Source organism: Leptodactylus fuscus, chromosome 6 (genome assembly GCF_031893055.1).
Source record: "Leptodactylus fuscus isolate aLepFus1 chromosome 6, aLepFus1.hap2, whole genome shotgun sequence".
NCBI lineage: Eukaryota > Metazoa > Chordata > Amphibia > Anura > Leptodactylidae > Leptodactylus > Leptodactylus fuscus.
Genome location: NC_134270.1, coordinates 145914888 through 145937097, shown reverse-complemented (window position 1 = coordinate 145937097; position 22210 = coordinate 145914888). Strand labels below are relative to the sequence as shown.

General features: G+C 44.6%; 1 protein-coding gene across 6 annotated transcripts in view; it reads left to right on the top strand.

Annotated features, from left to right (window-relative positions):
* EPB41L1 (erythrocyte membrane protein band 4.1 like 1) overlaps positions 1–22210 on the top strand; it is a 111417-nt gene that overhangs the window by 14149 nt on the left and 75058 nt on the right. For 5 of the 6 annotated variants that reach the window (XM_075277533.1, XM_075277531.1, XM_075277532.1 and 2 more), the window contains exon 2: positions 16491–16523. The gene's annotated coding sequence lies outside the window, so the exon portion shown is untranslated. Of the gene's footprint in view, positions 1–16287; positions 16404–16490; positions 16524–22210 lie in introns of those variants that run through there. The other variant, XM_075277530.1, reaches the window with a different exon arrangement.

The window sequence follows — 22210 nt, the reverse complement described above, 5'->3', positions numbered from 1 at the left end:
ATCCATGAGGAGGGGAGTGGCGCCGCCTTCAGGTGTGGCGATGAGGTGCCTTAGCATTCATGGCCTAAGGGTCCATTCACATGGAGTAACGTACTGTGTGACCTGGCACGTATACGCCGTGTGAGACTTTGAGCGCCGCATACGCTCCCATTGATTTCAATGGGAGCCTGGATCGTATACGCCGCGTTATTTTTCGGCTGTGATTTTGCGGCTGCAAAATCACGGCTGCAAAATAACGCGGCGTATACGAGACTAACTCCCATTGAAATCAATGGGAGCATATACAGCGCTCAAAATCTCACACGGCGTATACGTGCCAGGTCACGCGGCATGTTACTCTGTGTGAATGCACCCTAATAAAACTGTACAACTGTAATTTGCAATTTGCTAATTTTTTTTGTCATTTGCTAGATATTGGAAAGTGCGAGGAGCACGACAAGCACATTTCCAATGGATACATCATTACTAGTAAAGACAGAAAGCTACACCTGCTCCCCTTAGGCCGGGGCCGCACGTGGCGGAAATCGTAGCATGTCAATTATACAGAAACGATGGCGGTTTCCTTATATATAAAGGAAGCAAAAAGTCAACCAATATAGCAGGATAAGCCTTCCCTCCTGTTAAGGGACCCTGGATCTCATGTGCAAAAATAATAATGAATTTGTTGCCCATAGCCCCTGTCATTTTGGTAGTATAGGTTTAAGACGCTATCTCCTTGGCTGCAATGGCAACCTCTGCCCTTTCTCCTTGTGCGTTCAGATATGGGGCCTGTTGATGCAGAGCTGTCAGAGGTTTTATATATAGTATCCATGTTCTTAAGGACAGTGACCGAGTCTTTCTGACGTTCATTTCCTTGAGGACTAACAGGCTTGTATCCTAATAGAATATGACGGTGGTGCAACATGGAAAACCGTGTATCTATGTGAAGTTCTTGCTATTAATAGTGTAAAACCACTGAGGAATGGACGATGCAATGCAAGGGCTAACAATCTACATTTTCTCTATCAGTATGTCTTAGGAGTATGGGAGGAAATCGACGTAAACACGGGGAGAACATACAAACTCCTTGCAGATGTTGTCCTTGGCAGGATTCGAACCCAGGACTCCAGCCCTGCAAGGCTGCAGTACAACCCACTGAACCACTGTGTTGTCCCTTTGATTTATTTTACATGATTTTCTTAAAATTTGCAAGGACTTTATATTTTAAGGTTGACCCCTGGGGATGGAGCCAGTCTATATGTGCTCCCATTCTAACCCCGCTTATAATTCCCAGCACCTAAAGACATCCGGGATCAGACAGATGCATCAGCTATGGCACAGAAATCCCAAGACTCCTCAGCTGTCTTAGCCCTTAAAGAGGCTTTCCGGCTCCAAATTGTATTTTCACATTATACTGTGGATAGGTCATCAATATGATCTGTAAGGGTCCGATACCTGGACCTGCACAGATCAGCTGTTGCAGCAGCCTCTAGATGTCAAAAGCTGCTAGGGGATGTGCAGCACATGGCAACACCATTCCTATTCAAGTAATAGGAGTGACACAGCAGCCCCATCCACTGCATAGTGGTGAACTGCAGCACTGCTCCCAATAGGTGCAGTACTGCTTGCGTCCCCCGTCCACTAGTAACTTCTGGCAACCTGAGGCTGCTGCAACAGCTGATCTGTGCGTGATCCAGGTGTCAGACCCCCCCAGATCACGTCCTGTGGATAGACAGTCAGTACGAAAATTCAATTTGGGGCCAGAAAACCCCTGTAATATTGGCTGAGAGGCCGCACAGATGTCTATTTCATATCATCCTAGACTCTAAACTTGGCTTTGATGTCATAGCCCCTTCTCCTCCATTTCTCCTTGTTTGCCTTCTCTGTATTATCCTGTATAATATATTGATATACAGTATTACCTTTTAAAAAACAAAAAGTGATATAAAAATACTTTAAAGCCTAAGGCTCCATGTAGTGAGTCCCAGCCAAAAAGTGCGCTTTTTCTCATAACGATTTTCACAAATAATCCGCTGAGTTTTCCCCTGCAGACTTTCTGCTTCCATTATACCTGTACAGAAACCGCCAGCATTTCCGTAGGTATAGTTGACATGCTGTGATTTGCAAAAAAACTCAACTGTTTCTGCTGTGGATTATTTTCTGCAATGTGTGAATGGGATCCCCACAACAGTGCCAGAGTGCCCTCAAAAATATGGCCAGCCATTTCTGTCTTTTTATTTTATTTGTAAAACAGAGAAGGAAAGGAAGGAACAGCAACAGAAAAAAGACCTACCATATCTAGTATCCATAAAGGCCGTCTACCACCTCACTGAGATAACCGCCACCATGTTACAGACACATCACAGTGATAACAGTATACCTTTGTTATGTACGGTATGTCCCTTTTGTAGATCTGGACAAAAAACAACCACAGAGTCAGATGGTGCACTGGGGGCGGGCCTTTACATCCTGAGCAGCAACAGCAGTCCTACAGGATGCTGAAGGCCCGCCCCCAGTGCACCAACTGCCTCAGGGCGGGTTCACATCTTCGCCAGGTCTCCGCTTTGTGGGTTTCCATCTTCTGCCCGAGAAACTGAACAGGAGACGGAAACCCGGCAGTCAGTGTCCGCCTGTGAGTGTCTTCTGGTCTCAGCGGCGAAACAGCTTTTTTTTTTATAACCGGACACAAAATCCTGCATGTTCAACTTTGTGTCTGGTTAAAAATAAAAACGGTTTTGCCGCGGAGAGGCAGAAGACGCTCACGGGCGGACACTTTGCAAGCCTATTCAAATGAATGGGTTTGAAAACTGACTGCCTGTTTCCGTCTCCTGTCCAGTTTCTCGGGCAGAAGTTGGAAACCTGCAAAGCGGAGACCCGGCGCAGATGGGAACCCGCCCTCAGTTGCATAAGACTTCAAGGTTGTTTTTTCTCTAAATCTACAAAAGTAACATAAATAACAGAGGTAGGGCCCCTTCACATGGCATAAGCGCGCCGCTCATTTAGACACGTATACATGTGTCCGAGCGCGGCGCTTCAAAATATAGCCCATTGATTTCAATGGGAAGCTTGCGTATATTGGCATATCCGTGTGCTTCCCATTGAAATCAATGGGTTCTGTTTTGAAGCACCGTGCTGGGACACGTGTATACGTGTCTAAATGAGCGGCGCGCTTACGCCATGTGAAGGGGCCCGTACATTGTTTATCAGTGTAATGTGTTCTGTATCATGGTGGTGGCAGTTGAATATACTTGGTGGAGGTGATAGACTTTGTTTAAGATAGGGGATACATGTTTGACTGCTGGGACCCCCACCAATTATGAGAACTGGGGTCCTGAGCCTCCCTGTATGAATGGTGCAGTGGTCAGGCATGCACACTCCATGCGAGTGCTGAAGATACACTGGGTTCACACCAACGCCGTTTTCAGGTTTCCGTCTTCTGCATTCAGAAGACGGAAACCTATCATGCCGAGTCCGGCCGTGTGTGCTGGTGAGCGTTTTATGCTCTGCGCGGCGAAACTGTTTTTTTTTAAAACCGGACAAAGAGTACTGCATGTCCGACTCTGTGTCCAATTTAAAAAACCCGGTTTCGACTTTTCCAGCCCATTCAAATGAATGGGATTGAAACATGCCAGCAGGTTTCCGTCTCCTGCCTCTGTTTTGTGCAGGAAACGGAAACCTGCAGAATGGAGTACGGGCACAGATGTGAACGAGCCCTTAGCCATGTACAAACCCTAACATGCTACTTTTTACAGATTTTTTGTTGTATGCCGGTAGGTGCTATGGAAGCAACCAACAAGAGGATGCTTACTTACAACTTCCATGTCGGGTGCTCATCCCTGTCAGCAAACAAAACTGGCTTAGAATGAGAAGAGGCTCCTTGACAATCTTGGACTGACATGTCTGGAGACCTTGTACACTCAATGCTCCCCTAATGGAATGTAGGTCAGGACTCGGATGCTACAAGTCAGTAGTGCTTACCGCTGAACCACTATACAGTACGTGAGATATTGCACTGAATTAAGGTCAGCAGAAAGCCTGTGCCTGCTGATAAACCTGTTCAGCCACCATGGAGGCTGTGAAACTCCTTGTAGGTTATTAAGAAATATTGCATTTCAGATAATAACCATATATATGCATGTCATGTCCTGGAGGAACAAAACGCTGCAGACAAATCTGATGCAGAAGATATATTGGATCCTGTAATCTCTGGATAACTTTATCTGTGTACCCCCTAAACATTCCTTTAGTCTTAGGCGCCACTTAGTGAGCCTCAGCCAAAAAGAGGTGCGGAAAAGACTTCGGTGCAAACGCATTGCGTTTTTTTCTGCAGCATTTTTCACAGAAAGTCCATAGAGGTTTCCTCGGCAGACTTTCTGCTTTTAGTATGCCTATAGGGAAAATAGGCATTCCATAGGTATTATTGAAATCTTGCTTTTTGCATTTTTGAAATCACAGCATTTCCAGTGCGGGTTTTTTTCTGCAATGTGTGAAAGGGAATAGCCAGAATCCCATCTACTTTGCAGGAAATGTAAAATGTAGTGTTTTTTTTTTTGCTGTGACGTGGGGTGCTAGTCTTAAAGGAATTGTCCGGTTTCGAACAAATTTAAAGAGGACCTTTCACCATTTTTCCCAAAGGCAGTTCTATATACTGCCGGAAAGCTGACAGTGCGCTGAGTTCAGTGCTCTGTCGGCTTTCCCGATCTGTGCCCGGTGTGAAGAGCTTACGGTCCCGGTACCGTAGCTCTTCTATGGTCAGAAGGGCGTTTCTGACTGTTAGCCAGGAAAGTCCTTCTGCCTCGCGGCGCCTATCGCGCTGTGCTCTAAGGCTGGGGAGGAACGCCCCCTCCCCTCCTGATAATACTCGTCTATGGACGAGCTGTGTGAGCAGAGGGAGGGGGCGTTCCTCCCCACTCCACAGCACAGCGCGATAGGCGCCACGAGGCAGAAGGACGTTCCTGGCTAATGGTCAGAAACGCCCTTCTGACCATAGAAGAGCTACGGTACCGGACCGTAAGCTCTTCACACCGGGCACAGATCGGGAAAGCCGACAGTGTGCTGAATTCAGCGCACTGTCAGCTTTCCGGCAGTATATAGAACTGCCTGTGCGCAAAATGGTGAAAGGTCCTCTTTAAAAAAATAAATAGTACTGTTTGTATAATGTAAAGTTGTACAACTTTCCAATATACTTTCTGTATCAATTCCTCATAGTTTGTGATATATTGTCCATGGTCATGTGATGGTGCACAGCTTGTTATAGTACAGCACAGTAATCACACATTTGCCTGGTAACAAGCTGGGCACCTGTGTGTCCATCACATGACCACGGACTGTATATCACATGACCATGGACCTTATATCACATGACCATGCACTGTATACCACATGACCATGTGCCATATATCATATGACCATGGACTGTATAGCATATGACCATGGACTGTATATCACATGACCACGGACCATATATCACATGACCATGGACTGTATATCACATGACCATGTACGATATATCACATGACCATGGACTGTATAGCATATGACCATGGACTATATATCACATCACCATGGACTGTATAACACATGCCCATGGACCATATATCACATGACCACGGACTGATTTTATGACCTGTCAGTAAGCAGAATGAATGACAGCAAGCAGAGATCTAGAAAACCATAAGGAATTGATACAAAAAGTATATTGGAAAATTGTACAACTGTTTATACAGACAGTAACATTTGTCTCTCAATATTGGTCTGAACGTGGACATTCCCTTTAAGGTGGCACTGATATACTATAAATCTGAGGCACTTTAGAGGAGGGTATGGTATCTCTAATTTACCCTTAAACGGTTAACTAGTTCAAACCAAGAAGCCCCTTCTATATAGCTTCCGAAAACATTTTGAGGGCCATATTCTTTGCCTGGCATCTAGTTGGCAAGTACAAGTGGGTGGAGCTTTGTTTTAGCCAATCAATTGCTGAGGACGGATCACTGTCAGATATCGGATACCAGCTCATACCAAATGTCCTTTTCAGCTGGAGACCGATCAAAGCTCTTAGAGTCCCAAACTCAGATTTTTGGAGCTGCGGAGCTCTTAACACGTTCTATTTAACCCCTTGTAAGCATTTAATAGATGCCATTGATTAACACGTCTCATGACAAATGCACTTTAAGCGGTAATTGGAAAAATATGTATCATATCATCATGTCCGTTTTGTAAGCAATCCAGTCTTTGCTATTTGTACAGTACAGTCATTAGAATTATTTTTGGCAAAAGATCCTCGTTAGATTTGCTACATCATCAAAACCGCAGATGCTGATGTTGTCTTCTGTCTTTTCATTTGGGTTCACATAGATGTACACACAAAAGCGTATGTACTAAAGCTGCCATATGTAGAAGATAGCGCACTACATGTACACGCACCATATCTATTGCAGGGAAGGTAGCTTGGTAGCAGCAATGGTGCGGACTCCACCAGTCAGAGACGGGGACACAAAATCTGTAACAAACAAGTTTAATAAGAAAAAATTGCTAAATAAATAAGCCTTCACTTCAGGCACAAAGGGAGCTAAATAAAATACAGCCTTAACTTCAGGGAAAAGAATGTGTAATAAAACCCTGCTCGTCCGAGCACTAACTAAACAATAAACTACTAAATGTACGTGTGGCTTACTAAACAAAAGTAAAGCAATACAGTCTCGCCAGACTCTCAGTGTCAGGACAGACCCAGACGCCTCCTTTCACTCCCTGGATCTGCCCTGTAGTGCAGGCTCTGCAGCCTTTTACGGCCCTGTAATAAAATCGGACTAGTTCAAAAACTACTGAGGCGATTTACATACAAAAGGTAGGTGTAGAATAGTCTTTCTAAAGGCTACGCAAGTATGTGCTTAGCTAAAAATGACTTTTCCCAATGATAGAGCCCCTTTAAGGAATGAGCAAAACATCAGATATTGGCATTTAGTGCTCACAGCGAGTTTTGGCTTTTAAGATTTGTAAAACTTTTTTGGTATTCTTTCCTTTCTTACTTTTACTCTGACACATCTGTATGACATGCTGTAAAGTTATGCCACAACAATTTCCATCTGTGTCAGTTTTTTGGCATAGAGAGGATAGTTAATCCCTCCAGATCACCTCCTGTACATGTCTTACAACACATGTATTAACTGTTTCTTGTCCTACAAGGGGGCGGGTCATGTCTCAAAGAGTGTGGAGCTTAAAGTGTAAGTACACGTCGTCTTCCGGCCTGGCTTTCAATCTTCTACGCATGCGCAATCGGCTTTGCCAGTGGGGAGAGACGACTTCACCTGCGCGCGGCCATATTTTTGGGGCCGCTTACGCCAGCTCTTGTAGTAAGCAGCCACAAAAAAATGGCCGCGTGCAGGTGCAGTCGGCTCTGCCCGAGGCCCGCTGGCAGAACCGATTGCAGATGCGTAGAAGATTGAAAGCCGGGCCGGAAGACGACGTGTAGAGGCCGGATCCTGAAAAAGATGGAGGCAGCGCTGGGAGTTCTCTCGCAGCATTGGGTATGCCCCCAGTGCTGTTGAGCGCTGGGGCCCGCCCACAGTGCTGCGAGAGAGCTCATTTGCATAAAGACGGAAAATGGAATATCTACCGAATGGCGGCGCGGAGAAGACATCTAAAGGTAGGAGAAGAATAGTCTTTCTTAAGGTTATTCCTCCGTGTTAGTTAGAAAAAAAGGGATTCTAATGATAGAATCCCTTTAAGTTTCCGTTAGGGGGGTCTACAAGTAGACGTCCTGAATGGAAACCCATGCGCAGATGTGAACTGGGCCTTACACACAGTACAGCTTTTGGCCATGTTTATGCCCTGTGATATAGGGGTTGGTACAGTAAATCATATTATCTCTAACATGTTGCTATTTCTTGTTATTATGTCGGCCTCGTACAGAGATCAGTTGTGTAGACTGTCGAGCTGACTGCTGCTATGACCTTTACCTTACAAACTCTCACATACCTCTCAGTGTAATGTTGGCTATAATACATTACTGTACAGTGTAGCTTGACTCCTGTTAAGAACACGTTTAGACATACATACCCGCAATACCCTTAGGTTAACCTTGTCAAACTTGAACTTTGTCATATAATTAAGCTGGAAATAGGGCTAATTCATGGTCAGGACTGATGGTGACTTTTCCTATAAAGCGGGATTTGCTTGTGTAGGGACACAGTATATGGTCATCATCGGTCACCTACAACTATACAGATATACAAACATTGGGGACATGCACGTTCTATTTAATACTCCTTACTTACGCTAATGTACTTTTTAGAATTGTTCTCTGTACTTTCTATGGCATTGTGACCTTCTTCACAATTTCTTAAATGACCAAAATATTTATTACACCTTATTACACAGGATTTCTGGTATACAAAGTCATAATGTTTTTGTGCAAATCAGGTTTTTCTGCAAAAAAAAACCAGCAACTTTTTGTTTTTGGGTCCACCTTCCATGAGCTGGTGTCAGTCTCCTTCCAGGCACAGGCAGCGGATACATCTCATTTATGAGAAGACATGTGCCTGGTCATAAAAGAGGCGCCCCCATTGCCTACGATGGAGTTATGAAGACGGGTGTCAAAATGCATAGATAAAATACCCGGTGTCCTCCTTTTCTGGTGTGGTTCCTCTGATTCCCAGGCCCCCTCTCTTCACTTCTGGTAGTCTGAAACCCCCCCCCCCCCCCCCCATTCTTGTATGGACCAGCCCAGATCAGGGGGAGTGTCTCCAACTACTAAAGCACAACATGTATAGAGTTGTCTGAGACACTCCCCCCTGTTCTTATATGTACCAGCCCAGATCAGGGGGTGTGTCTCAGACTACTCTATACATATTGTGCTTTAGTAATCTGAGACACTCCCCCTGATCTGGGCTAAACCATACAAGAACAGGGGGAGTAACTCAGACTACTAAAGCACAATATGCATAGAGTAGTCTGAGACACTCCCCCCTGTTCTTGTATGGACCAGCCCAAATCAGGGGGAGTGTTTCAGAATACTAAAGCACAATATGTATAGAGTAGTCTGAGACACTCCCCCCTGTTCTTGTATGGACCAGCCCAAATCAGGGGGAGTGTTTCAGAATACTAAAGCACAATATGTATAGAGTAGTCTGAGACACTCCCCCCTGTTCTTGTATGGACCAGCCCAAATCAGGGGGAGTGTCTCAGACTACTAAAGCACAATATGCATAGAGTAGTCTGAGAATCTGCTGGTCTTTTTTTTTTGTCACAGAAATGAAGAGAGGACTGTGAACCGGTGGAATCTCACCAGAAAGTTTATAAAGAAGGGCACTAGATATGTTAAAAATGTCTTATTATGTGAAATTATGACTGCGTGATACTATAATGTGCGCACTTGAGTCTGTTGCACATATTTATATTGCTTTCTATTGCAACCCTCTTTTTATCTCTGTAGTCAGACAATGACCAACCAAGTCAAGGTCGTATCCCGCTGCTCAACATTTCTTGTGCTGTAAAATTACTAGGACGGAAATACACAGACTGGTTTTTATTGCCAGACACTGCTAGGAATGGCTGGGTCACCATCTGTGGAAAAAAATATCACTTTTGTTAAAATTAGTGAATTTGTCTATTTTATTCTTCTGATATATTATGCGTGGGTAAAGCAATGGTCTCTTCTATGTTGTCATAGTCATGGGGTTGCAGCTCCAAACTAGATAGGTTGTGTATAAGACATAGCCTATGAGCTTTATGAGCTAAGTTCTAGTTGCTGGGACATCTTTGGTGTTTCGGCACCATCGTATATGTTTGGGGGCCCCCTAACTCCTGACAGATGATATTGGAGAAGAAAGGATCATTCCCTACATTCCCTTAGATCATCCACGTTCCTCACTACTCCTTATGGCTAAGGCCCCAAGTGGTGTACCGCAGCAAAAAAGCGGTGCGGGAAAAACTGCGGTGCCAGTGTATCGCGATTGTTGCCGCAGCGCTTTTGACAGAAACCTTGCAGAGTTTTCCTCTGTGGACTTTCTCCTTCCATTATACCTAAAGGGAAACCGCCGGCATTTCCGTAGGTATAATTGACATGCTGCGATTTCCAAAACCACAATGGTTTTGGAAATCGCCTCATGTCTGCATTGCCTATTTTAACGCAAAATGGAGATGGGATTCGCTAGAATCCCATCCACTTTGCTGTGACTATAAAACGCTGCGTTTTTCTCCATGTGGGGCCCTGGCCTATAAGTGGGTTATCCGGTTTCTAGGATTAATGGCCTATATGAAGGATTGGCCATCATTTTATGGGCTGTATAACCCCTTTAGCGTTCTAAAGGCTTTGCCAAAATCTTTGATGAGAAAACCCCGTTAGGCTAAGGCCCCACGGGCCGTATCCGCAGTACTAAATCACTGCGGAAGAACCGTTGCGTGAACGCATTGCGGTTCTTTTCGCTGCGCTTTTATAAGAAAGTTCACAGAGTTTTCCTCTGCTGACTTTCTCTTAACATTATATCTACGGGAAAGTCGCTGGCGTTTTCGTAGATATAATTGACATGCTGCGATTTGCAAAGCCACAAATTCGCATGAATTCCATCCACTTTGCCTGCACTGAACAACGCCACGATTTTTCCCGCAGGGTCTTTGCTGCGGGCAAATCGCGGCGTTTATGTCCCATGGGGCCCTGGCCTTAAAGCCTTCCATGCACATTGCGGTATTTTGGCTCTGTCAACCCACAGAGTTGTAGTATGGCAGCCATTGAAAGTGTCCTGTCCTAAAAAATCTGCTTGGGGAATATCTCTGCAATATAGTTCTGTGTAGAGAAACCATATGGCACCATACAGGGCATGCACTGCTGGGGATCTAGGACAGTGCTGAGATGACTTGGGACTATGCACATATTGAAATGAGAAAAGTGCTGGAAATGGGTGACCGGGACACGTAAACATAAAATTGCTCTATGGTACTAAAGGACGGTAACATAGAACATAGATGAGGTCAGATGAATCATGCTTATATCACCTCCCCGAAGCATCTACAACTTTCACCACCCCATTACAGAGCACATTACACTGTTATGTATATGACTTTTGTAGATTTAGAGAAAAACAACTTTGAGGTCTTGAGGCAGTAGGTGCACTGGGGGCGGACCTTTAGCTTCCTGGAGCACTGCTCAGACCCGTACCATCTCCTGCCTGACAGCGTTCATTCTCCCACTGCTATGGCATCACCCATCCTATGGGAGCACCGAGTGCAGTGCTCCAGGGAGCTGAAGGCCCGCCCCCAGTGCACCAACAGCCTCATTTGCATAAGACTTTAAAGTGTTCTTCTTCAAATCTACAAAAAGTGACATATATAACAGAGGTATGTTATTTAGCAGTGTAATGCGGTGGTAGTCGGTGAATATTCTTGGGGGCGGTAGTAGACTGCCTTTACATTTTGGTAATTTTCCCTGCATGCATTGGAGAGATGAATGTCTGTAGCACTGAAGTTATACAAGCACGCACAGTTATTGCCAATTTTAGCGTATTCAGTTATCACGTGCCCACATTGTAAAATACAGATTAGTCAAATAGCTATATCCATGCCAATGTCAATGCCAACTGATTGCCATAGACCTATTGCTATAGCGTTGCTACGCTACAACATCTTCAAGACATACTTGTTTATGAGCAATCTTATAAAAATCTTTCGGCACTTGACATTACCTCATGTCTTACATCTCCGTGGATGGCTTTAGGGCACGTTCACACCTACTGTATACATCATTAGTCAGTTCCACTTGTTGCTATAAAAGGTTGAAGGGAACCCGTCGTCCTAATGGGAACCATTAAGAATTAAGACAGCTAAAATCTCTTTGGCAAAGAAAGGAAGTCACGGAAACATTTTTGCACAATGTTTTTAGGTACAAAAATCTTACAGTATCGTATAGATGAAATTTGTATCTACCTATGGGGCCTAAGAGTCAGTAGGACTGGGCTTTTAGGATGTTGCCGCAGGAATGGATTGAAAAAGAGAAGAGATTTACGTATCTGCCCACTATATGTTTTCTTTTTGTTATAAGCTAAGGCTCAATGTTGCGGAAATGGGGGAGGAAAAAACACAGAAAAAATGTAGCAAAAAACGCCTTTTTCCTTATGTGGGGCCTTATTCTAGGTTCACATAAGCAATTGGGATTCCGTTCTTTGGTAGCCGAAAAATGGAAACCCAATCCGCTCTAAAAATGGTTACCCCTGGAAAACCAGGACTTTTTTCTCCGCATTTTTCAAGCTGATTCGGGGACGGAATCCCCAAATAGATGGTGTGAATTCTGAGGATAGGTTATCAATATGTAATCGATGGAGGTCCAACATGTAGAACCTCGACATGACCGCCATGGCCTCTCCTCTGTATTGATGACATCACATTTATTGGTCACATGGCTCAGTCTCATCGAAATGAATGGAACTCAGCTTCAATGCCAGGCATGGACCTCATCATATGTGAAGTGCTGCCCTTGGTATTCAGTGAAGGGGCTGCAGTGCTCTTGGCCTCTTCCGCCTGCTGATACTTTGGGGGTGTTGGACTTCCATCAATTACATAAGGAAAGGTCATTAATATGTAAGCATTGGACAACTCCATGTGAAACAGAAGGTGCCCATGCTGTTTTTTACAAGAGGGGTGCTGATCCAGCGTGCACAACTCTGGTAGATGAATCGGTTGTTAGGCCGCTACCGGAACTCACCCAGATTTGCACTTGCAGAGATTATTCATCCAGTCAGAAAGACTTTACCTCCTTCTCATGACTGTACACAATTGTGAATCCACAGTACAGACACATTCATTTTTATGGGCCCACAATTATTATGGCCATGTGTCCCTGCTGTATCCAAGGTGCGCAAATGATGAAACATGTCCTATTTTTGTCCGAATTTGCAGAACAGACAAGTGTAGGGATCAGACAAGTCCTTTTGCAGATCCGTGTTTGCCGATAACATGTTTTTTGCAGACAGTAAAAGCTGCTTCTTTGGACTCCCTCAGGCCTCAGAGCGCGAATTGTAACCTCTGTACTTCCTATATGTACAACCTTGCCTGTTGCAAATGATTACCTAACAAACTCGGCTTGTAGACTCCATATGTATAGGGTTCCCATAGCATCACAAGGCTCATGCTCTTATTTATACTCCATTGAACATGGCTGCTGCGTTCTGATCTTCAGGAATCACTTCCCTCCTCATTTGCATAGGTCTCTTCTGGGTAATACATATGCGACTGGAATGCAAATTAGCTCTTCTCCGAAAAGAAGGCAACTGTCTCTTTAGTGCCACCTATAGGTAAAGCCACCTGTATGGCAATATCTGACCCCCGGGGATGTTTTAACAATCAGTTGAAAAAGAAGCCATGCTTTGATGGACAAACAGATCCAATAGAAATCAATAGGTCTGTTTTTACCAAACTTAGGCCTAGTTATTATTATTGTTTATTTATATAGCACCATTAATTCCATGGTGCTGCACATTTGGGGGTTACATACAATTCACAAAATATACAGGTAGATAAAATACTAACAGTGACCGACTGGCACGGTGGGGTAGAGAGCCCTGCCCGCGAGGGCTTACAGTCTATGGGATGGCATCTTCGTGAACTAGGCCTAGGTCCGCACTTTTCTCTCCGCAATTTTTGTGCGGAAACCACATTATCTATTATAGTCTATGCGGTGCACAAGGTTTTATGCAGATTAGGAAACCTATGTGCAGATGTGAACCGGGCCTAAAAAAAGTTTGATGTCTGAGTTACATCTGTTAAAAAAGGACCAGTAGATTGGGTCAGTTGGATGAATTTAATTGGTCTATTTATTTTGATCCAACCCACTAGTAAATGTAACTGCGACATCAATCCGTCATTCCGTCCATTAAATGTAGATCTTTGGATTTCTATTGGGTTTGCTTGTGTGTCAATACTGTCAAGCATAGAACATGTCCATTTTTAACTGAATTTTTTTCCCGTCCGTCAAATAAACCTACACGTGTATATACACTCAGTCACTCTCATTGTTTTAAAAACGGATGTGGGATGAATGTTAAAATACTGTTGTGTGAATAAGCCCCAAGACTTCCTATACCAGCTGGATCGCCACAAGAAAACCAGTAATGCCAAAATATACCATACTACTGGTACAAAAACTACCGTAATAGAACTTCTGCTGAAGGTCTTCGTTCATTAGTCAGAGAGGAAAATACTTGCTTTGGATGATCCAACATGCTAAGATCCAGGACCGGTGTCAGTACCCAGCAGACCCGGGCTTATGCCAGGGCCCATAAAACTCATGGGGACCCACTGCTCAGCTGTGAGGGCAAAAGATTAGTTTTATTAATAAAAAAAACCCCTTGTTGTCTGTCTGCAACCCCTGTGTCCTAAAGTTTTCCCCCTCTGACCCCTCTGTAGCTGCTGCCTTCCCCAGGTGATGTATAGTGCTTCTGTAACAGCTGGTATGTGACTTGCTACCTGTACGTTTCTTCCTCCTGGGACTTGTAGTACGTCAGCCTTGTTACACAGTCGTCAGTGATTGTGTATGTCTGTAGTTTTAACAAGGAATCATTACAATAAATGTCCAGTATAAAAGCATGAAGTGATAAAACATACAGACCACATTATAAGTCAATGCATCTCTTGGGTAAAGGTGGTTTATGTCATGACACAAAGCCAACACTATGTCGTGGTTTGCATTTATAATAGAATATAATAACAGATGTGAACGGAATGTGTATGGTAATAGATAGTAGTGCTGTATACATCATTCAGCACTGTATGAGTTAGGTTCACACCTTTCAGTTTATTGCTCTGACAGAATGACAGACGCCGTACCCTCTATTTGCAGCCATCAGAATTCACTGCAGTGTTAAAATGATTGAAACTTCATTTGTTCACAGAAAGAGCAGATCTGACGTTCTTTATGAATCACAGCGTTCACTGGATGTAACTGACTGGGCCTCTTAGGGTCCGTTCACACTGAGTTTTTCGATGAGTATTTAGGCGCTATATCCATGTCAGAATCCACGTGGAAAAAAACGCCTCCCCATAGAGTTCTATGGATTCCGCTAGCTTTTTTTTTCCTTCAGGTGGATTCCACCTGCAAAAACCAACACAGACAATGGGAGGTGGAAATTCCACGTGGCATTGGCAAAAACCGAGTGGAAAAATCGTCCATACAATGTGCTGGAGGAAAAAAACATTTCCTAATTCCTGAAGTGGATTTTTTCCTCGCCAAAACACTCTGTGGGAATGGATCCTAACCATGATTTACAGGACACCCAGTGAGACCTTGTCTTCCAAGGGCCTGCGAAATCCTGGAGCCAGCTCTCTTAAGACCCCATGCACACAATCTGATTTGGAGTGCACTCGGATAGCACCCGGGGTCACATTTGAGTGCATTCTGTGATGCACTTACCTCTATGGGGGCTTCCAATCCATTCTGTGCTGTGATATGGAGCAGGATAGGACCTGCTCTCTTTGCATCAGAATGGACAAGACCATCAGACGAAGCATTAGATGGCACACTCGGACATGTGCATAGAATCTAAGAACGATGTAATGCTTCAGTTCTCCTGCGGAGGTGCTGCAGGCAATCTGGGTTCCCGTACACCTGATCACTGAGAAGATCAGCAATGAGACTCTTTATGATCATCTCATTATCAGGGGATCAGCCAAACAAAAACCTATTGTCCAAAGTGGACGCTCCTTATAAACAGTATATAAACAAAGTACCTAGGTATGTATTATATATTGTCTCCATTATTCATTGCGCCGGATCTGTCACAAGTAACACGGGAGTGGTTTTCTTAAAAAACGCAAGTGTTTAGTGAGTCAGTTTCCTATTATTTGCAGTGTTGACTTTTCAGACATTTAAGGAACTGTAAACCTGATGTATCATAGTGTCATTTATTTCAGGCTTTGGATAAAGAAGTGAAACAGCATAGGTGGATAGGATGATACACGCTATATGACGCGCAGTCTATACCCTGCGGTATATAATAGGCAGCCTATAGCGCTGTCACTGTCAGTCTGCTGCTGCTGACATCAGTCCTGTATGTACACGACTCTTGGATTTCCCAATGCTGTATGTAGCACCAGCAGTTGTGTTATGATCAGGTTGTGTTACACTGTCAGATGAGCTTATGAAGGTGAAGTATTGATGTGAGGCCGTGTGTGTGTGTCACAGGTATGTGAAGGTCGCTCTAGGGGGTGGAGTTGTTCCACAGGTAATATTTCGGCAAGTGCAGGTGGTGCTGATTTCTTACAGTCTGCAGCACCGCCCTCCAGAACCTGTTTGAGGATCACGTTCTAGTTCCTGTACACTCCCACTGTTTTGCTGTGTATTGGTAGGACTCACCCCTTCATTGCCAAGGATCTAATTCACCCCCATTAGGATCCGATCCCTAATACTGAGCCACGTGTGAAGTCATTACCTGTCTGTAATGGTATGGCAGTTGTTGTGCACGCTGGTGCTTTACGCTGACCCGGGAATGTGTACAGGTAGCTAATGATTTCTTCTTGTTTTCCTGCAGCCCCTGAGAAGAGCCCTGTGGAGTCCGGGATCTGTAAGTAGCACGCAACAACATTTACACTGACATTTCGGGTTGTTTTCTGTAGTCTAACTATAGAATTTTGTGTAATGTAACCGATGACAGTTTCTGCTGAAATACTCCCTCTCCATTGTTTTATATAATCCCTTCATTTTTGCATTTGGTGTCACTGGTTTTACTTTTTTAAATTTTTTCTTTTTTGCATTCAGCTGACCTTATTAGTCATATTGGTTATTAATCCAAGCAACGTTACCCATCAGCTACAGCAGGTTTATTCTAATAATGTCACAGTTACTGAAGTAGATTGTCCATCTCAGTATATGATATGTAGGGGTCTGTCACCCGGCCCCAGCACAGATCAGCTTTTCCCGCAGCCTCTGGTCACCGGTTGTTACACCAATAATACTAGGAGTGCGTGACGCTGCTCTTATTGTAGTAAGTGGAATGGTGCCGCAATTCTCAGAACCACCGCTACACAGTGGACTGGCAACTCACTGCTATATGATGGAGTGATGTCTGATAAATTATAAAGGTTCAAGATGGGCCTGGATGACTTTCTTGGAGTAAGAATATCATAGGTTATGAGAGCTGGAAATTTTTAGGATCGGATGCTGATCCAGGGACTTATTCCAATCGCCATATTTGGAGTAGGGAAGGAATTTTTTCCTCTGATGGGACAAGTATGAAAAAGTCCTTATGGGGCCACAAAATCCCTTTAAGGCTAAGGCCCCACGGGCCGTATCTGCAGCACTAAAGCGCTGCGGGAAGAACCGCTGCGTGATCGCATTGTGATTCTTTCCGCAGCGCTTTTAAGAGAAAGTTCACAGAGTTTTCCTCTGCGGACTTTCTCTTAACATTATATCTACGGGAAAGCCGCTGGCGTTTCCGTAGATATAATTGACATGCTGCGATTTGCAAAGCCACAACGGCTTTGCAAATCGCAGCGTGTCCATGCTGCGATCTTTTCTGCAAAGTGGCGATGGGATTCGCATGAATCCCATCTACTTTGCCTGCACTGTACAACGCCGCGATTTTTCCTGCAGCGTCTCCACTGCGGGCAAATCGTGGTGTTTACGTCCTGTAGGGCCCCGGCTTAAAGGGTATGTGCAAACTTTAGGCCTCATGCACATGCACTGTCACAATCTGCTAGCCATATTTTTCACAACAAGCACACTGATCCATTCATTTCTTTGGCGTCATCCACACACAACATATTGTCATCCATGTGCTGACCAGTCATGGCTTGGTGACACGCTCGCGGCCGAGTGCATGTCGTGTTACAGTGAATCCCCTATTTGTTGGATAGTTGGGACCCCAGCGATTGTGATGACATGGGTCCCTAGCAACCCTCTTCTGAATGAAGCAACAGTCCCGCAGGTGCACTGCCGCTCCATTATACTCTACAGGGCTGAAGGAGACATATGAGCAGTGTGAGGCCTGGTTCACATCTGCATTGGTAATCCGTTTGGGGGAGTCTGCATAGGGACACCCCCCAACGGAATACCAAATACACTGGCAAGTGGTGTGCCAGTGAAAGCACACGGACCCCATAGACTATAATGGGGTCCGTGTGCTTGCCGCGAGATCTCCGCAGGGAACATGCAGACAGGACAGTACTTCACAATCTACTTTCATGCTCGTATGTTCCGTGCGGAGATCTCGCAGCAAGCACGCAGACCCCATTATAGTCTATGGGGTCCGTGTGCTTTGACTGCACACCACTTGCAAATGTATTCGGTCGTCCGTTCGGGGCGGTCTCATGCGGACTTCCCAAACGGATTACCGAACGAAGATGTGAACCAAGGGTGAGATGAATGAGGCAGCAGCTCTGCTAAAAACTGGCCAAGTCGGGGAAATGGCATAAAATAATAACAGAACCGTATAATAATATGACATTGGCTTATGTTGTCTCATGCCTTATACTGCTTAGGTCAGTGATCAGCTACAGTGGTTACCGGCTACAGCCAAGTAAACAAAGGCCAGTTTATTATTTTAGGCTATTTTACCCCCTTGGCAAATTTTTGGCCTTTTTGAGAAACCTCCATTTTCTAAGACTGTCCTGGATAGGTCCATTCACATGGAGGAAAATGATGAGGAATTTGGTGGCAGAAAAAGGAACCCATTGAAGTCAATGGGAGGCTTTTTTTTCAGCGCTGAAATTCCAAACCAAATTCCTCACCATTTTCCTCCGTGTGAATGGACCTGTAAAGCCTTTAACTGACAGATAAGCCAGCTCCTCCGCTCAGACTCCTCTCTGGCACTCCCAGCTGAGGTCAGTACAATTTGCTTCACTGCGCCTGTACCGTATATAGGTTATACAATATGTATGTACTGAGATTGTCAGCTTCGAAGAACTAAATATTAATGACTTTATCTATGCACCCCTGGGTGCCATAGAGTCCTTAACACTATTGTTAGTGGTCACGTTAAACCTGCGGTGGTACTGTAATGTGCAGGGTACTGGTATAAACAGGTCTTAATAGCATCTTTGAGGTAACTGAACCATGAACAGCGCAACACAGAAATAACCCCATACAACATTCCAATGATAACTCCATAGTCTTCAGCTGCCAGGCCTGTGCAAGGGGAGTCTCCCTCTCCTTTGTATGGAGCTTCCAATGCAATGACAACCACTTCTTTGTCCCCTCTCCATTATTCTAGCTCCTTGGTTCTCCTGTCCCATCCTCTGGAACTTGTGTTGGACCCAACTATATCTTCGCTTCCCAGGCAGCAGTGTGTCCTTTCCTACACTGGTCAATGTGCCAGCCAACTGCACACCTTTCCAGCAGTCATATGCTTGTGCCCCTCACACTGTCCTCTGCCCCCTGCAGGCCCTAGTACCAGCCAGAATATTCAAGTCTGCAAGACCACTGCCCCCTAGTGGACTGGGTATGGGCTCTCTACTGCCTTACAATACCAGTAAAACATCACCAGTTAGCACTCTACTTGAACCCCCCATAGCATGTGGTCATGTTCTTGCTGTAGCTTTGCAGTTGTGATAAGGTATTTCCATGGTGTGCTCCCCTAGAAGCTTTGATTGTAGGTCAGAATAACCCTGCATTATATACAGTCCAGTTAAATTAATGTGACCACGTGTCAAAATCTAGAATAACCACCGTTGGCAGAGCGGAACGCTGCGAGACGTGCAGGAAGAGAGGGGATGCTGTGATGATGTTCACTGGGATGTTGAGCCATGCCGACTCCAGTGCCGTGGCCAGCTGCGCTAGGTTACGCGGTTGAGCATCCATGGCGCGAACAACCCGATCGAGGTGGTCCCACATGTTCTCGATTGGGTTCAAGTCTGGGAAATTTGCTGGCCAAGGGAGTACGGTAAACTCATCCTGGTGCTCCTCAAACCACGCACGTACACTGCGAGCTTTATGACACGTCGCATTGTCCTGCTGGTAGATGCCATCATCCTGAAGAAAAACATTTCGCATGTAGGGGTGAACATGGTCCGCAAGGATAGATGCATACTTGTGTTGATCCATCGTGCCTTCCACAATGATGAGTGCACCCAGATGGCTGATGACATGTGCCTTCTGCGATTGGTTATTTAACATTGACGTCAAAAGTAGGCGCTGGTCACATTAATAGGACTGGACTGTGTATAATAGTACTACATGAAGCACCATGGAGTGAGTAGGGTGCTGTGGCACAGAGCCACGGGGATTTCGTACACCACTACAGCCTCCTGCACACAGCTTTCCTTTAGACTTTCCTGCCGCTTCAATCCCTTGATCAGAAGGTCAGGGGGCTTTTTAGTGACTACTACTGCACCCCCAAGCTGAGGGCCTTAAGATAACTTAATTTAAAAGAAATCTTATTATTTTAGGTAGCAGTACTGCGTGTTACAATAGCATTTTATGTCTATCTAACTGGCAGGCGAATCCATATTCATCCAGAAGTGTGTGTACCTAGCGGAATAATTTCATAATGTATTTCATCACCCCTTGTATCACATCCATAAGATATTGCAGAACAATCCTCTTGTATGTGATGAACGTCTTCTATAAAATGCAGAAAAGAAGACAGATCGCCTACTTAGTCCAGGAGCCTCTGCCATAAAGCTGCTATTATAATCAATGCCACCGTACTGAATATCACGCTGAGCAATGATTCCAAGATAATGCGACATATGCCATGAAGTGGTGGATAGATGGGAAATATAATACGGCTTTCTTTAAGGAAAAGTAGCATTTGAATAAGGTTCTGTTCACACCTGAGCTATGGGCTTCCATCAAGTATCAGAATACCATACTATTTATCACAAAATTACCAAAATCTTGGTGGGACCCCTGCAGAAACCATTATAAGTCAATGGGTTCAGATCTGTCAAATGAAGAATGAAACATGGTGTAAACAGCATCCAATGCAAATCCAAGCCTTAGATCTGAGGGTCAGCCTCAGATTTCACCTGCCTCAAATAAACATTGGAAAATAAAATATTTTGTTGTGGAGTTGTATTGAATAATAAAGATAATACAGGGTTGTTCAATGGTATGGACCTGGTAAATAAATGAAAAATGGTGGTTGGAGACACTGTTCTGTACATAACTTGTGTCTCCATACCTTTGGACCATCCTGGTGTCTCTACACCTTTGGACCACTGTGGTGTCTCTATACCTTTGGACCACCCTGGTGTCTCTATACCCTTGGACCACCCTGGTATCTTCATACCTTTTGACCACCCTGGTGTCTCCATACCTTTGGACCACTTGGTGTCTCCATTCCTTTGGACCACCCTAGTGTCTCCATACCTTTGGACCACTGTGGTGTCTCCATACCTTTGGACCACTGTGGTGTCTCTATACCTTTGGACCACCTGGTGTCTCTATACCCTTGGACCACCCTAGTGTCTCCATACCTTTGGACCACCCTGGTATCTTCATACCTTTTGACCACCCTGGTGTCTCCATACCTTTGGACCACCTGGTGTCTCCATTCCTTTGGACCACCCTAGTGTCTCCATACCTTTGGACCACCCTGGTGTCTCTACACCTTTGGACCACCCTGGTGTCTCCATACCTTTGGACCACTCTGGTGTCTCTATACCCTTGGACCACCCTAGTGTCTCCATACCTTTGGACCACCCTGGTGTCTCTACACCTTTGGACCACCCTGGTGTCTCCATACCTTTGGACCACCCTGGTGTCTCCATACCTTTGGAACATCCTAGTGTCTTCATACCTTTTTATCACCCTGTACAATGTTTATTTGATATTACAATTTTTTGTGTACTTATGTTACTTATAGGAGGTAAAGCAAAGCTAAATCCAATTGTTAGATTGCCAGCATATCGCATCATTTTACTATGCAGAACCAGTTAGGTGACTGTCATGCAGGAAGTCACGTTGCCCATTGAAACATGCATGTGTCAGTTTCTGCATTGTCGCTTAAGGCTACATAGAGTAGAGTACTACAGAAGATCTTTACAGTTCTCATTATTGTTATATAGAAAGTTCTAGGAATGTGGAATCTGATGCCCTTGTAGATGAAGGGTTGTAGTATTTGTAACTCAATGACTCTGCTGTCATATGATCCATACAAAATATAGTGCTAGTAGAGACAGTCAGATGAATGGAGATAGTTGTATTATAGAATAAAATGTGCATTTGGTGTAATTGATTCACTGTATAATGGTGATTGAATAATATTCTATTTATTAACCCCTTCCCGACATGCGCCGTAATAGTACGGCG